Raw genomic sequence first — 14881 nt, 5'->3', positions numbered from 1 at the left:
CCCGAGGCATGTTCTCTACTGTTTCCCAGAGATTCCCAGCGCGATTGAGCCCTACTTTCCTAAAGTTGCAACTTGATCATCAAAATTTGGTGAATTTTTTTTTTTTTTTTTTTTTTTCCCTTTTCCCACCTTGCTTCCTGGCTTTCCTTCTGGTTCTTCTTGGGGTAGCCATTGAAAAAACTGTTGGCATTCAAATTCTTGCCTCAGGCCTGTCTGCTTCTGAGGGAACCCAACTTAAGGTGGGCATCTCAACTTTAAAAGCAGATGACAGAGATCTTTAAGAATAGTTACAAACCACAGGACCACATCCACCCTTAATTAATTAAATAGCAACAAATCTTCACAAAATGTCTACCAGGTGCCTCAATTAGAAAGTTAATACATAATTTTTAAATAAGTCAATTATTTGATTTTGTCACAAAGCAAAAAGCCTCAGGTGGAGGTCACAGAATAATTTTGTTTCATATGCATCTTTGTTTATTTCCTGTCTTTACTAAATAATGACTCGTGACTAATGCAGGTATCTCATCATGGAAAATGACTCTACCTGCAACTTCATCCAGGAACCATTAGGTTCTAAGTGTTTAAAAGTAAAGTGTTTTGAAAAACTACAAAGGTGTATAAGTAATGGGCTGGTTCCAGTTTAATGGCTAGAAAACGTTGTTTGTGAATTAAACATCAGATTCCTTTTAATTAAGGAAATTGCTTTTTGAACTTCTGCTTCTTATAAATTTGAAACGAAAAAGCAAGTTATAACCACATATTTTAGAGTGTTTGTTAATTATGTGTTTTTGCAAGTCATTTTAGGATACAAATGACTTTGTTTTTGTTCAAAAGAGGCTTTAAATGGGCGTAATGATGACAATAGTAATGATAGTAGTTAAAATTTATTGAGGGTTTATTCTCTGCCAGGCACTAGGTCATCTGTCTGAGCTATATTATTGTTAAACCTTATAACGGTTTGCAAGAACAATTTTCTTTTTAAAATCTCTATTTTACTGATGATGAAATGAAGAAAAAAAACAGAGACACTAAGTGATTTTCCTATTCACACAACTAGTTTCAGAACAGGAATTAGAACTGAGGTCATTTTGATTTCAAAGCCTGTTTATTTCATAACAGAGTGAAGAAAAAGTTTGGTTTTAAACTTCCAGGTCCCTATAAGGTTCTTGTGTTTCCACTAGTATCAGCATTATCCTTCCATACAACAATTTATTTATTTATTTATTTATTTATTTATTTATTGAGATGATGTCTCACTCTGTTCCAGTTTAGAGTGCAGTGGCACAATCTTGGCTCACTGCAACCTCTACCTATGGGGTTCAAGTGATTCTCCTGCCTCAGTTTCCTGAGTAGCTGGGACTGCAGGCATGCACCACCACGCCCAGCTAATTTTTTGTATTTTTAGTAGAGACAGCGTTTCACCATGTTGACCAGGGTGGTCTCAATCTCCTAACCTCGTGATCTACCTGCCTCAGCCTCCCAAAGTGCTAGGATTATAGGCATGAGCCACTGCGCTCAGCCAGAAATAAATTTATTTTAAAATTTATAATGTGCTGTTGATACTTTTCACATACCATCCCATAAGGACTTATTGTTATTGTGGTTCCTCACAACTCCTGATTGTTCCTTATAGCCTGTTCTCTCTGGACCATAAACATCACCATGCTAATTGACTTGTGGTGAAGTTTAATTGACAAATAGGTGACTTTTAAAGATTGTTCTGGGCCATTTACCAGGTGCACATAAGTCTGTGATAGAGACTCAGTGACTTGATACTGAGTTATGCTTCCTGCAGGTAGCCCTTTATTTACTATTGTAAGGAGATGCTCTTAAACAATTGCGTCTTGTCAATTCTGTTTCCAGAATTCTCTCATGGTTTGTTCCTCATTGTCTTTTGAAGAAAATCTAAACCCCTTAATAGGGTGTTCAGAGACTGATAATCTCACCAAAAACCGGTTTCCTTTTCTTCCTAGACACACAGCTGGATACATTTCCCTGCCTGCTTTAAAATTTGCACTGACCACGTGACTTAGTTCCAGTCAATGGAGGAAAAGCAGAAGTGATGTGTGTCATTTTGGAGAGAGGCTTTTAAGAAGGGACTAAGGCCCCTTCACACTATTTTTCTTTTTTGTCTGCCAGATACGGAAGACAATGAGGCCTTAAGGCAGGAGTTGCCAAGCAAGCTTTTTCTGAAAAGAACCAGATGGTAAATATTTGCAGTGAATATTGCAGAATTGTCTCTGTCGATACAAATCTTTTTAAATTTTATTCGTTTTTTTACAACCTTTAAAATAATAAAAGTCATTCTTAGCTCACTGAGGTACAAAACCAGGCCATACTTATTTTCTCACCCCTGCCCGGGGGGATGTGGAACCACAAGAGGAAGGAGCCTAGGTTCTTGAATCACCATGTGGAGGAGAGGCACCCGCCAAATTTAGGAAATTTTGCTGGAGACAGTTACAAGAATAAAAAACAAATATTTATTTTGTTTGAGCCATTATGCACATTGGGACTTGTAATCACACCTTATTCTACCATGACTAAGCTTTTTAGGATTAGGTTTGAGGCTATACTTCCACACTAATTTCTACACTTTTTCTTTTAATGCTTCCTATATATTGGTCAAAATGGAATAGTGTCTATTTCTTCAGCAATACTCTAACTTCTCATCTTCATGAATTTATTTATGTGATTTCCTTCTGGGCATAAAGTTACTTTAGCCTGTTCCTGTTCTTTGAAATTCTTCTCTTTGAGGACCTATAACAAATTTGACTTTCTTAAAAGGACTTCCATGATATTTTCCCCTTGACCTGGCAGAAGTATTTATTTCTTTTTTGGAGTTTCATATTTCCTTTTAACTAACATAAATTAGGATTTTCTGCCAAATTTTAGAGTTGTTTGTGTACAGGCCGTTGTCTCACCTACCACAGTGTCAGCTTCAAGGGGCCATCTTGGACAACACATCATGTAAGATCTGGCGCTTACATATGCATCTCATATAGGAGACAGAATGCCTAATCCAGTCTCAAGGCAAAAATTGTGTACAGTCAAAATACTCTTAATAATCCCTTAATTAGGCACTAAAGTACATGGCTGAGTTTGGGGGCCATGTGCATGAAAAATATTTTATTTAAAAGACCAGATAATACTCAGGGCAAAGAGACATTAAAATATTGAGGAAAATGAGACCAGTTGCTCTCTCTGTGGCACATATGCTCGCTGACTGGAATGGCAGGTAGGGTGGTTGGCAGTCTTTGTAAAGGAATTTTTTTCCTTGCTGAACGTATACATTTGAATTCACCAAATTTAGATACACACAGTGGCATGCCTTCCATAAATTTGTGAGTTAATCGAATGGTTTAACCATATATTTTCTTCTTATAATAAGCATTTCGGGAAGATGTCATTTCCTTTGCCAACTTCACTTAAGGAGAAAAGAGGCTGCTGGGATTGACCTTGAACTCCTGAGTGATAGCAGTGTGCTACCAGGAAACTCCTGGATAAACTTCAAGGGAGAACTTCTCCTGGGCTGTGTGCCGACATCTGCCAGGGAAAACACTGATAAACAGAAAGGGAAAGAAAAAGCCAAGTTCAAGCCACATGTTTCTGTGCTCCTCTTAAGATACAATGGAGATAACATTGAAATTCAAAATGCTGTCTATGTGTTCCTTTGAAAACAGCCTTCCTTTTAAGATCAGTTAATATTGTTCATGCAGATTTCCATAGCAGTTGCGCCAGATGCTGTGAGAACTGAAAGGGAGCTACCTTGGGGATCAGCAGTTTTGAGCCCCTCATTTTATTTCTTTGATGTGCAAGTTGTAGATGGGAAAGTTTGAGCTTCACTAAATTGATGAGATCATTAGGCACAGAGGATGGCATGCAGGAAGAGCTGAGGATACCTAAGAGCTGGCTTCTGGCCCTCAGGCCATGCTTTTCAAACTAGGTGCAATGATTTTCCTGTTTTTAAGGTCTTAATTCCTAGGAGCTACACTGTTCAATAGAACTTTCTGAGATGGTGAAAATATTCTATGTATGTGTTGTTCGTTATAATAGCCAATAATAACAAGAGCTATGGAGCATTGGAAATGTGGCTTGTGTACATGGAGATGTCCACTGGATTTTGAGGACTTAATATAAAAAATGTAAAATATCTCATTAATAATTATTTTTGTATGATTATATGTTGAAATAATGTTTTGGCCATGTTGGATTATATATAGCATATTAAGATTTCTTCTTTTTCTGATGTGGCCTCTAGGAAACTTAAAATAGCTCATGTGAGTTACATCTCTCTGGGACAGCACTGCTGGAGACAGTGTTGCCATTGATTGTAACAGAGTGAAACAGTTTTACTTTTCCTTCTCTTCTAAATTCCTCAGAACCTAATGCCAACAGTGGAACAATCCAGAATACTTTTGAATCTCAAAATAAATAATAAGACTTTGGGAAATATGGGCTTATATTTGGGCTCACTTAAGGTATAGTGACATGTGTGATACTACATCTTTGTCCTGTAATATCCAGTCATGACTAAGCTCCAAAGAGGTTAAATAATGTTCACAGAGCCATTCAACATGATTTATCCACACCTGAGGTTTTACCATGTATCTTTGTTACTGCTTCTGAGGTATGCATGTGTTACTTCTCCAACTGACATTTGTACTTGCATTTAATTTAGGAAATATTAATAGAACAATTTTTTTTCTTTAACTTGCATTAAAGTACATATTGTATTATGTTAGGAAACCACTTATATGTGTTGACAGATGTGGTGAGTACAAACATCGAAATATTGCGCTTCTGTGATACGAGTATTTCTTAGGTATGGATCCTTTGAGGCTATTGATTTTTGGCTCCTTAAAAGTCTCAGGCATTTAGCCTGGGACATTTGCCTTTTGCAGTGAAAAAAAATAAACTAATAAAATTCACAAAAAGAAGTTACTGTAAATGCATAGGTTTTAAAAAGTGAAAAACAGATACAGTTTAGGATAATCTGAGTTTAACAGGAGATCTAATTAAAGATATTTTGGATCAAGTTACCCTGAAAATTTTCTCCATTTCCCACATCCCACTGAGAGTTGGATGGAAAGTCATTCTAATGAATGAGGAACAGAATGCGTCTCCAGTTTTCTCTTCAGGTTTTTCCAAGATATTTAGGTAAATTATCATTTTTTGTTTTGTTTTTCGAAGAATCTCCTTTCCTGACAACCTCCCCAGCAGAAGCAGTCTCCCAGGATCACAAGAGATTGTCTGAATGTTGCACATAAAAATCCAAATTCTTGCATCATTTTGTGGATATAGAAAGTGTTCCAGGAAGAGCCTAATTGGCTGTTTTACTCATTATTCCTGGAGAGGAATAGCAGAACTAAGGCTGCCTTGAGAGCTTATTGTGTGTAAATAGTGAGATGAGAGAGCTTATGATACTAGTAGTTGATATTTGTAAGGCATCTTACTCAAACCTTTCATGACATTTTTTCTTTTCACAATTAGCAAAAGATGGTAGAGTTAATAGTACTGGGCTAGAGGAAAGTAAATTCACATGATGTCATAAAATTAGGGTCTGGCATGTAGTAAACAGTAATAGATGCTAGTTTTAGTCTTTCCTTCTCTCCCCACTTGTTGGAGATATGCAGTGTTTAGTCCGTTTGTTGTGACACAAAATCTGTGCCTCATCTTTCACCACAGAATGTGGTTCTTCATATTTTAAAGATATTTTTGCCTTAACATGCTGCAATGCTCTTGCAAACTTCAAGAATCCCTGTTGGGGAAATGAAAGTGTAGCTTAGTACCAGTAAGTTATAATGAAACAAGGGTAGTCTTAAGTAGCAAAATGTCAATATTTTCTTGCTAGAAAAGTATACCTATGTAGGATTACTCTGACCTGTGAATGTGGTATAATTATACAAGACTAAGATTCTTTTGGCCACAACCTATTCAGAGTGGTATACTGGGTGGTCCCACTAATGGGGTGATATGGTTTGGCTCTGTGTCCCCACCCAAATCTCATCTTGAATTGTACTCCCATAGTTCCCATGTGTTGTGGGAGGGACCCAGTGGGAGATAATTGAATCATGGGGTGGTTTCTCCCATACTGTTCTCGTGGAAGTGCATAATTATTATGAGATCTGGTGGTTTGATAAGGCAGAAGCTGCCAAGGCTATACCTTGGCCCCTTTTAGTCATGGCTAAAAGGCTGGGATGTCTTTTAGTCATGGCCGGAGTGGCTGGGATGCAGGGTACCAAATCCCTAGACTGCACACAGCACAGGGACCCTGGGCTCAGCCCACGAAACCATTTTCTCCTAGGCTTCCAGGCCTGTGAGAGGAGGGACTGCTGTGAAGACCTCTCACCTGCCCTGGAGACATTTTACCCCATTGTCTTGGGGATTAACATTTGACTCCTCATTACTTATGCAAATTTTTTCAGCCAGCTTGAATTTCTCCTCAGAAAATGGGATTTTCTTTTCTATCACATTGTCAGGCTGCAAATTTTCTGAACTTTTATGCTCTACTTCCCTTATAAAACTGAATGCTTTTAATAGCACCCAAGTCACCTCTTGGATGCTTTGCTGCTTAGAAATTTCTTCTGCCAGATATCCTAAATCATCTCTCTCAAATTCAAACTTCTACAAATTACTAGGGCAGGGGCAAAATGCCACCTGTCTCTTTGCTATAACACCTTTGCTCCAGTTCCCAACAAGTTCCTCATCTTCATCTGAGACCACCTCAGCCTGGACCTTATTGTCCACATCACTATCAGGCTTTTGGTCAAAGCCATTTGTGGTGGTTAATACTGAGTGTCAACTTGGTTGGATTAAAGGATACAAAGTATTGATCCTGGGTATGCCTGTGAGGGTGTTGCTAAAGGAGATTAATATTTCAGTCAGTGGGACTGGGAAAGGCAGACCTACCTTAATCTGGGTGGGCACAATCTAGTCAGCTGCCAGTGCAGCTAGAATATAAGTAGTCAGAAAAATGTGAAAAGAGAGACTGGCTTAGCCTCCCAGCCTATGTCTTTCTCTCATCCTGGATGCCTCTCATTCTGTCTCTTGCCTGCTGCGATGTAAGACTTGCCTTTTGTCTTCTGCTTTTGAAATGAGTTTAGATGAAGTCTAAGAAGGCACACATGTACATACCCCTCATGTGATTCAGACAAACTATGGGCATTTCGTAAAATCATGACAGGTGCCATTAAAAATAGAAAGTGCTCTTACTGCATTCATAGACCTTAGAGCAATGCCTTTCCTTTCTACTTTATTTGAATTGCACGATACATTACTTTTGATTACTTAGAGAATTTTTGTTGTTAAAAGAACTAAATGCTCTTAAAATTTTAGGGACATATCTAAATTTTTTCCTATTAAGAAAATAGGTGAAGAAGGGGGCTTATATTTTCCTCAGGGTTGCTTCCTGTTGATGTGAAATCTTCAGTGTTAGTCATCTTTGATCCTGCCTCCTTAATGTTGAGCTGGTCATGGAGTTTCTGAACTTTTCCTTGGGCTAATATGAGTGTCATTCAGTCACGACTGTGTGATATGCATATTTCATCAAGAGGAACAGGCCACCAGTTAATTAGGTGTCCCTTTCTACCTGCTGTGAAATCCAGAGACCAGGTTTCTTGCTTCTTTGAAGTGTTCTGTCTCCCCAGTTTGGCGAAGGGGAGATAAATGAAGGCTAAATATTGCTTGCTTATACACAGGTTTACTCTGAAATACTTTTTCATGAAATGGCTGTGTTTCCACAACTGTATATCACAGTGGAGCAGCTTCATATTTTAAATCTGTTTTAAGTATTTTCAGTTTTCTTCCGTTTCTCAATCAAGAATTATTATTTGTCAAGTACAAGAGTGAAGCTGCCCAGTCCCCAAATCATTTTAGAAAGAATAACAGGAAATCACATTTCTCAAGTACTGGACATGCAGGGAAGGGCAACTTTACCTGAGAGAAGAGAGTGGGAGAAGAGCAAATGGAATATTCACTTGGAGGAAAAAAAAAAAAACTACTCTGTAACTGAGGAACTCTCCAAATTAAGATACAGCTTCAAGCAAGATGAAATGAAACAGAGTTGTACTGTGGCTCTTTCAACATTTGGTTCAGAAATGTCCAAATATTTTCATTTTAAAAAATGTTTATGTATTTATTTTTTACTTTACTACATTTAATTGTAGAGTTTTGTTACTCCAAAGTGGATTTGGAGGAATTTTTTGTCTGGAATGGTTAAAAAATTGTTGAGGCTAAGAAACATGCCTTAGTAAGTGGATGACATTTAAAAATTTGGAAACTCTACCCCCATTTTTTTCCACTGGTAAGTTAATGCTGTGATATCTTGGATTTAGTTGAAGGAGGAATACAGTATGAAAGCCTAACAGAATTACCTTGACTTTGAAAGTCCACTTTCTAAGGGGAAAATGAAATCCCTTGGGGCTTGGTTTGCTCGTCAAGTCAGCTAGTATAAAGCAGTTGGTGACTACACATCTTAGCTTGATAATGCACTTAGAGAGATCAATAAACCTGACTGAGAAATACAACTCTTTCCCACCCTGTGTCTCCCTTGGCCAAATAAATAAGTAAAATAAAAATTGGTCTTTTGGCAACCTAGATGCAAACGGTTCTTTAAGTTGTTTCATTAATTTATTTTAAAAGGTAGGATGCTGACATAAGGTGACAGTATAATTCTCCTCTAGCATTTTTTTTTTCATATTTGTAAGAAATGTATGAGACTTTCCTTTGAGGATGTTAGTACAATATTTAATAGTGAGATGGAGCATGGATATTTTGTCTTTCACCATTTTTCTCCTTCTGAAAATTTGGAGATCTTTTTCTTCTCAAAATAAGGCTCTTTCCTTACCCACTGTAGTCTTGCTGATTCCATTTGATGGTCAGAATAGTGATGATCATTATATAAAATCATAGCAGCTAAGTTTTGTTAAGTGCTTACTATGGGCCAACCCTGTGCTAAATGATTTGCATAGATTATCTCTTTAAACCAGATAGTAATTCTACTAGATAGGTACTGTTGTTATCCACGTGGTACGGTGGAAGAATCCCATCTAGGTTCATAGCAGTTAAATAAGGCGACCAATATTGTACAGGACAAAGTGGACTCAAATTGGACTTGAATCCATGCAGGTAGACTCTAGAGGCAGTGGTCTTACCTACTGCAGTATCCCAGAGCTTTGAATTAGTGCAGTAGATAATCGTAATGGCTTTTGCTCCATTGCATTTGAGCACAATCACTAGGATGAGGATGAGTGGGCTTTTGCCAGCTCTAGGACCAGCATTAATGAGCGGATAATGGTGACTGGTAATGAGTACAAAGCCAGGCTTAGCAACGCTGGCTTCTGCTTACTTCGCAATTACAGTGCTTGTTTGAAAATTACAGGCGAAAGTGCTTGGAAATAACTGCTCTCTGATGCAGGCAAAATTCCCCTCCCATCTTGTTTATAGCATTAATTAGCTTAGGAGGCCCTTTGTGGCTATAGAACAGGGGATAAAATTCAGCCCAATCTCATCCCCAAGTGAATCAGTTAAATCTCAATTATAACACTGCCGGACTTTTAAGAGTATTTGAGGTAAAACTTTGAAGAGAAAATCACTGTGGCTATTCAGAGGCACACAGTAATTTTCTATTTGTGTTCTGATTTTATCACCATCATCATCGTCACCTCATCATAATCATCAGCATCTTTACCATCACCATCATTATGTCTACATAATGTTCTATGAGAAAGTTTACTTCATAAGTGCAACAGGGGCATAATGCATGGCACATAGTAGCTACTCAATAAATACTTATTGAATAAATGTGGAGTAAATGAAGGAGGTTGTTGAGCACCTCTTGTGTGATAAGCAGTGTGCTAAGTGCTATGCATTGAAGATCACATTTAATCATTATCATCATTCTGTGGATACATCCTGTTGTTATTCTCATTTGTAAAATGAGGAAACTGAGGTACAGAGAAATTAAGCAACTTGCTCAAGTTGACTCAGTGAGTGAGTGGGAGAATTCGGACTTACTCTCAGTCCCATTTGAATCCAGAGCCCATGATGCTGTACTATCCAGTATTGTCACTACACCAATCATTTTTCCTTCTGTTATAATTCTTCTAGAAATGGAAGCTTACACTTAGTTGGCTTGGTATCATGAGGAAAAGTGGGGGCCCAGCAGTACTAGTACTAGAGGTGGATGAAATCAGTGCTACCTCTGTGTTTTAAAAGCCTTTAAAATTTCTACTCAGAGAGTGATCTGCCTTGATAAATACTTAAAGTCTTTCTCTTGGGCATAATTCCAATGCTCTTTCTTAGAAATTTTCCTGCTAATGGAAATGAGCAATGGTGAACTCTTCTGAGAAGATTTCTATATGCAGAACATCTTCAGAATAGGAAGTCCCCGAGATATAGACAGTAAACTATGTCTCTTAAGTAATGTAGATTAAAAACGCTGCCACACTGCTTGAGGACACTATAAACAAATCCCACTGCAATCCTTTCAGGCAGGTTCTTCATTATAGAACATTCACAGGCATCTGTATTTAATCTTCACCTTTAAACTCTTTGGGCTCATGTATATCTAAGATCTGATTTTGGAAAAGTAGCCAAGCTGCTTTCTCTCACCTAATTGAAAAGAATTTGTAGGTAATGAGAAAGTGCTTTTATTCAATCATCATTGTTGCTAATCCAGTTAGCTAGGGAACTCTCACTTTCTCAGCACACTGCTACAATTTATATCCTTTGCATTTAGGTTTTACAGGGACCTTATTAGTTGCCTAAACTTTTTACGGTGTGGAAATTGTACAAGAGTCTCTGAAGTTGTAAGAGGAACTGAAAACATATGGTTTGAGCATCAGGTGTTTTCCTGAGGTGCGTGCACAAGCTCTCTTTTCCGATGTGTTTATTTGCTGTATTCCCACACATGTATAATTCTAAGGGCAGAAATTTTCTGCCTCATTTAAAGTGTGTTTCCTTAGATTAACAGAAAAAGAAAATGATCTATTGTGAAGGAGAGAAAATGACATCCTGAATTTGAGGTAGGAGCCTGTGGTTATCTTTGATCAATAGTGCATAAAGGAAAAACAAAATGTTTTGCTTTGTTCTTCAGTTGTAGTTAATATTTTCAGTGGAAAATATCTAATATTTAATCATCCATCTGGAATCTCATAGCTGACTCTGAATTTTGTAATTTTCCAAATGCCATGTCTCATTGACAGTGTCGTTTTCCTTCACCAAGATACTGGAAACTATAAATAAATATTTTTTGTGGTTGTGGTTTAATATCTCTCTCCCAACCTTTGCCAGATTTGGAAGTTCCAGGTGGAGGAGCTCCTGTGTTGCTCACCACTGTGCTCCCAAGTGGTTGGCCTTGGGTCTGGCACTTAGTAGATGCCTGAGGTTGGATTCCCTAAAATCTGAGTCTGAAGTGTAGATTCTTGTGCACACGGGTTTTGAGTGCTCCCTGGAGTGAGGGAAGGAGTGAAACAAGGTCTCCGCTCTAGATGACCTTCAGCCTGATGCCATGGTGAGCTCATTACACCACAGTTAGTTTCATCTTTTCTGTATCCTCCTGTTTTCCTTTGGTCTTGGGCTTCCCTCATTCCATCAGGAAAGAGATTTGCGTAACCTTCATGGCAAGGCAGCACCTTTTTTGCTGAAGGCAATTCTTTAATACTTTGACAGTGGCTCTGGAGACAAAAGTGTAACTCTGCTAGACATCACTACTTCATCTTTCTGCTTTACTACTGGCTACCTGCTGATTGTTCATGACTTCTGTGGCTGTGTTTTTATCTAGATGCTTCTTTTCTTCTGTTCTTATTTATTCTCCACCACTGACCAAGTTACCTTCTCTTAACTGCACCACATCTCCTTAAACTGTAACTTTTGCTTTATTGCTTCTTGCTACTGCCTTTGTAATTTTCCTAGCAACACACATGTCATTTCTTCAAGAGATAAAATCTATTTGGGTTGACCAGTTGCTACCCAAGGAAGTGGTCACTGTTTATTAATTTCATTCATTTATTCATTCACCAATTTGACATAGGCTTATTGCATAACTACAGTGAATCAGGCACCATGCTAAGTGCTAGGACTACAATGATGAACAAAACCACATGTGCTCCTTGCCTTTATAGAGTGTAGAGTTTAGGAGGCAGAATTCTAATGCCTAGACCTATACCTTGAAGATGCCTGTGGGCCTGGCTCACAAACTTCAACATCTCAGGCCCCAGCAAATGGCTTGCATGGTCTTTCTGGAATGCTCTGTTCTGAGATATTCTGTCTTGATTTTGATATTTGCCTCCTCCTTGTCCCCTTCCCTCTGGTGTGTGTGATTCCAAGCATCTTGCTCACTCCTGCCATATCCTCATTCCAGGAAGGGCAGATGCTGTGGGTCTGCAACTGCTTCATTTTTGATGTGGAGGTTATGTCACAAAGTCCGGTAAACCTCTTTGAAGGGTTGAAAACAAGACTATCAATAACTATTGTAAACACACTTTTAGTCACTATAGGGATATAATTAGTTTGTGTAGTTCAGGGTCTCAGTAATAGAGTTTTTCATATATCATAGAGTTAAAATCAACAAGGACTTACTATTAAAAGATCATTATATACTGACAGTGTGAAGTATGAATTATGTTAGTAATTGATTCTAGAACAGTTGTGTGGTTCTTTATATGTGTGTTTTCTTAAATAGTGGGGCATTAAAAAATGCCTCTCTATTGATGTAACCTTTGGCTATCTTATCACCAGCATAAATACACACACACACAGACACACACACAGAGGGAGAGAGAAAGAGAGGGGAATCAACTCTCACATCTAGAGATTGACTTTTCAGCCCAGTAAATGGATAGCTTGGTTCTCAGATACCTTATACTAAATATCTTCAGTTATTTGGGCTTTAAGTTCCGTGTCTTTCCACTTTCTTCTCTGGATACTAACATTCCATGTCTTTCTCTGTGATCCTTTTGATAGGGTGGTGGTAGTGCATGGAAGAATATATTACAAATTTTTAATTAGAGAAATATTAGCATTCTTATTAGTATGAGAGGTGATTACATCACATGCTTAAGGAGATTCTTCATTAATAGTGTGTTGCTCCACAACCATCTGATCTTTGACAAACCTGACAAAAACAAGCAGTAGGGAAAGGATTCCCCATTTAATAAATGGTGCTGGGAAAACTGGCTACGTATATGCAGGAAATTGAAACTGGACCCCTTTCTTATACCTTATACAAAAATTAACTCAATATGGATTCAATACTTAAATGTAAAACCCAAAACTATAAAAACCTTGGAAAAAAATCTAGATAATACCATTCAGGACATAGACACGGGCAAAGATTTCGTGACAAAAATGCCAAAAGCAATTGCAACAAAAACAAAAACTGACAAATGAGATGTAATTAAACTAAAGAGCCTCTGCACGGCAAAAGAAACTATCATCAGAATGAAAAGACAACCTACAGAATAGGAGAAAATTTTTGCAATTGTTCCATTTGACAAAGGGTTAATATCCAGGGTCCACAGGAACTTAAACAAATGTACAAGAAAAAAACAACCCCATTAAAAAGTAGGCAAAGGACATGAACAGACTCTTCTCAAACTGCATGCTCATGCAGTTTCTCAAAAGAAGATATTTATGTGGTCAATAAACATACAAAAAAGCTCAACATCACTAATCATTAGAGAAATGCAAATCAGAACAACAATGAGATACCATCTCTTGCCAGTCAGAATGGCAATGATTAAAAAGTCATGAAACAACAGATGCTGGCAAGGTTGCAGAGAAAAAAGAATACTTTTACCCTGTTAATGGGTGTGTAAATTAGTTCAACCATTGTGGAAGACAGTATGGCAATTCCTCAAAGATCTAGAAGCAGAAATACCATTTGACTCATCAATCCCATTATGGGGTATATATCCAAAGAAATATAAATCATTCTATTATAAAGATACATGCACACATATGTTCATTGCAGCACTATTCACAGTAGTAAAGACATGGAATCAACCCAAATGCTCATCAATGATAGACTGGATAAAGAAAATGTGCTACATGCATACCATGGGATACTATGCAGCCATAAAAAGGAGCAATATTGACATAGATGGAGGTGGAAGCTGTTATCCTCAGCAAACTAATGCAGGAACAGAAAACCAAATACTGCATATTCTCACATAAGTTGGAACTAATGCCAATAATGGCATTATTTTGTATAAAATGTAGGAAACTATTTTTATTTGTGTTTTTTGGTGTTTCAGACAGTCTTCAATTTAGGCTTTAATACTACTAACTTACTGTCATATTTCACAGTGAACTGTGAAAGCTGGACAATTTGATTTAGATTGTCTGTATTAGGTTCAAATGACTACATGGTCATAGAATAACCTTTACTAACTCTCTACTGTCACTTTATTAGTTTTTGTATAATGAGAACAAAAAAGGCTGGAAGCTCATCCTGATGATGCTACAAAAGAGATATTCAATCTTAGACAATTATTTTGGCATTTTTAAGCCTCAGTTTCCCATACATGAATGTGTTTGTGTAGAGCAGTGGTTTTCAAACTCTGTTAGGAATAACAATTTTTAGGGAAGTTGTTAGCATGCGGTTTCTGGTGATTCTTATCTACCAGGTTTGATTACATACCTTCCTACTAGCATCTGTGCCCATTTAGGTTGCTCCCTCTCTTGAGAGTAAGAATAAATGGCTAGGCCAGAACCATTCCTCCACTTGTCCACTATATTCACATATTTTATTCCCTATTTCCTATTAAAGGGAAGGAATCCAGAAATTATCCAGTATTTCTTTTACTACAGGACACATTAGTCCCAGATGTTTCACCTTAAGTCATTCTCATTCTGTTTTCCACCATGAGGAGAATTA

The sequence above is a fragment of the Papio anubis genome, chromosome 2 (genome assembly GCF_008728515.1).
Source record: "Papio anubis isolate 15944 chromosome 2, Panubis1.0, whole genome shotgun sequence".
Lineage (NCBI taxonomy): Eukaryota > Metazoa > Chordata > Mammalia > Primates > Cercopithecidae > Papio > Papio anubis.
The sequence above is the reverse complement of the archived record's forward strand: the minus strand, read 5'-3'. Positions refer to the sequence as shown.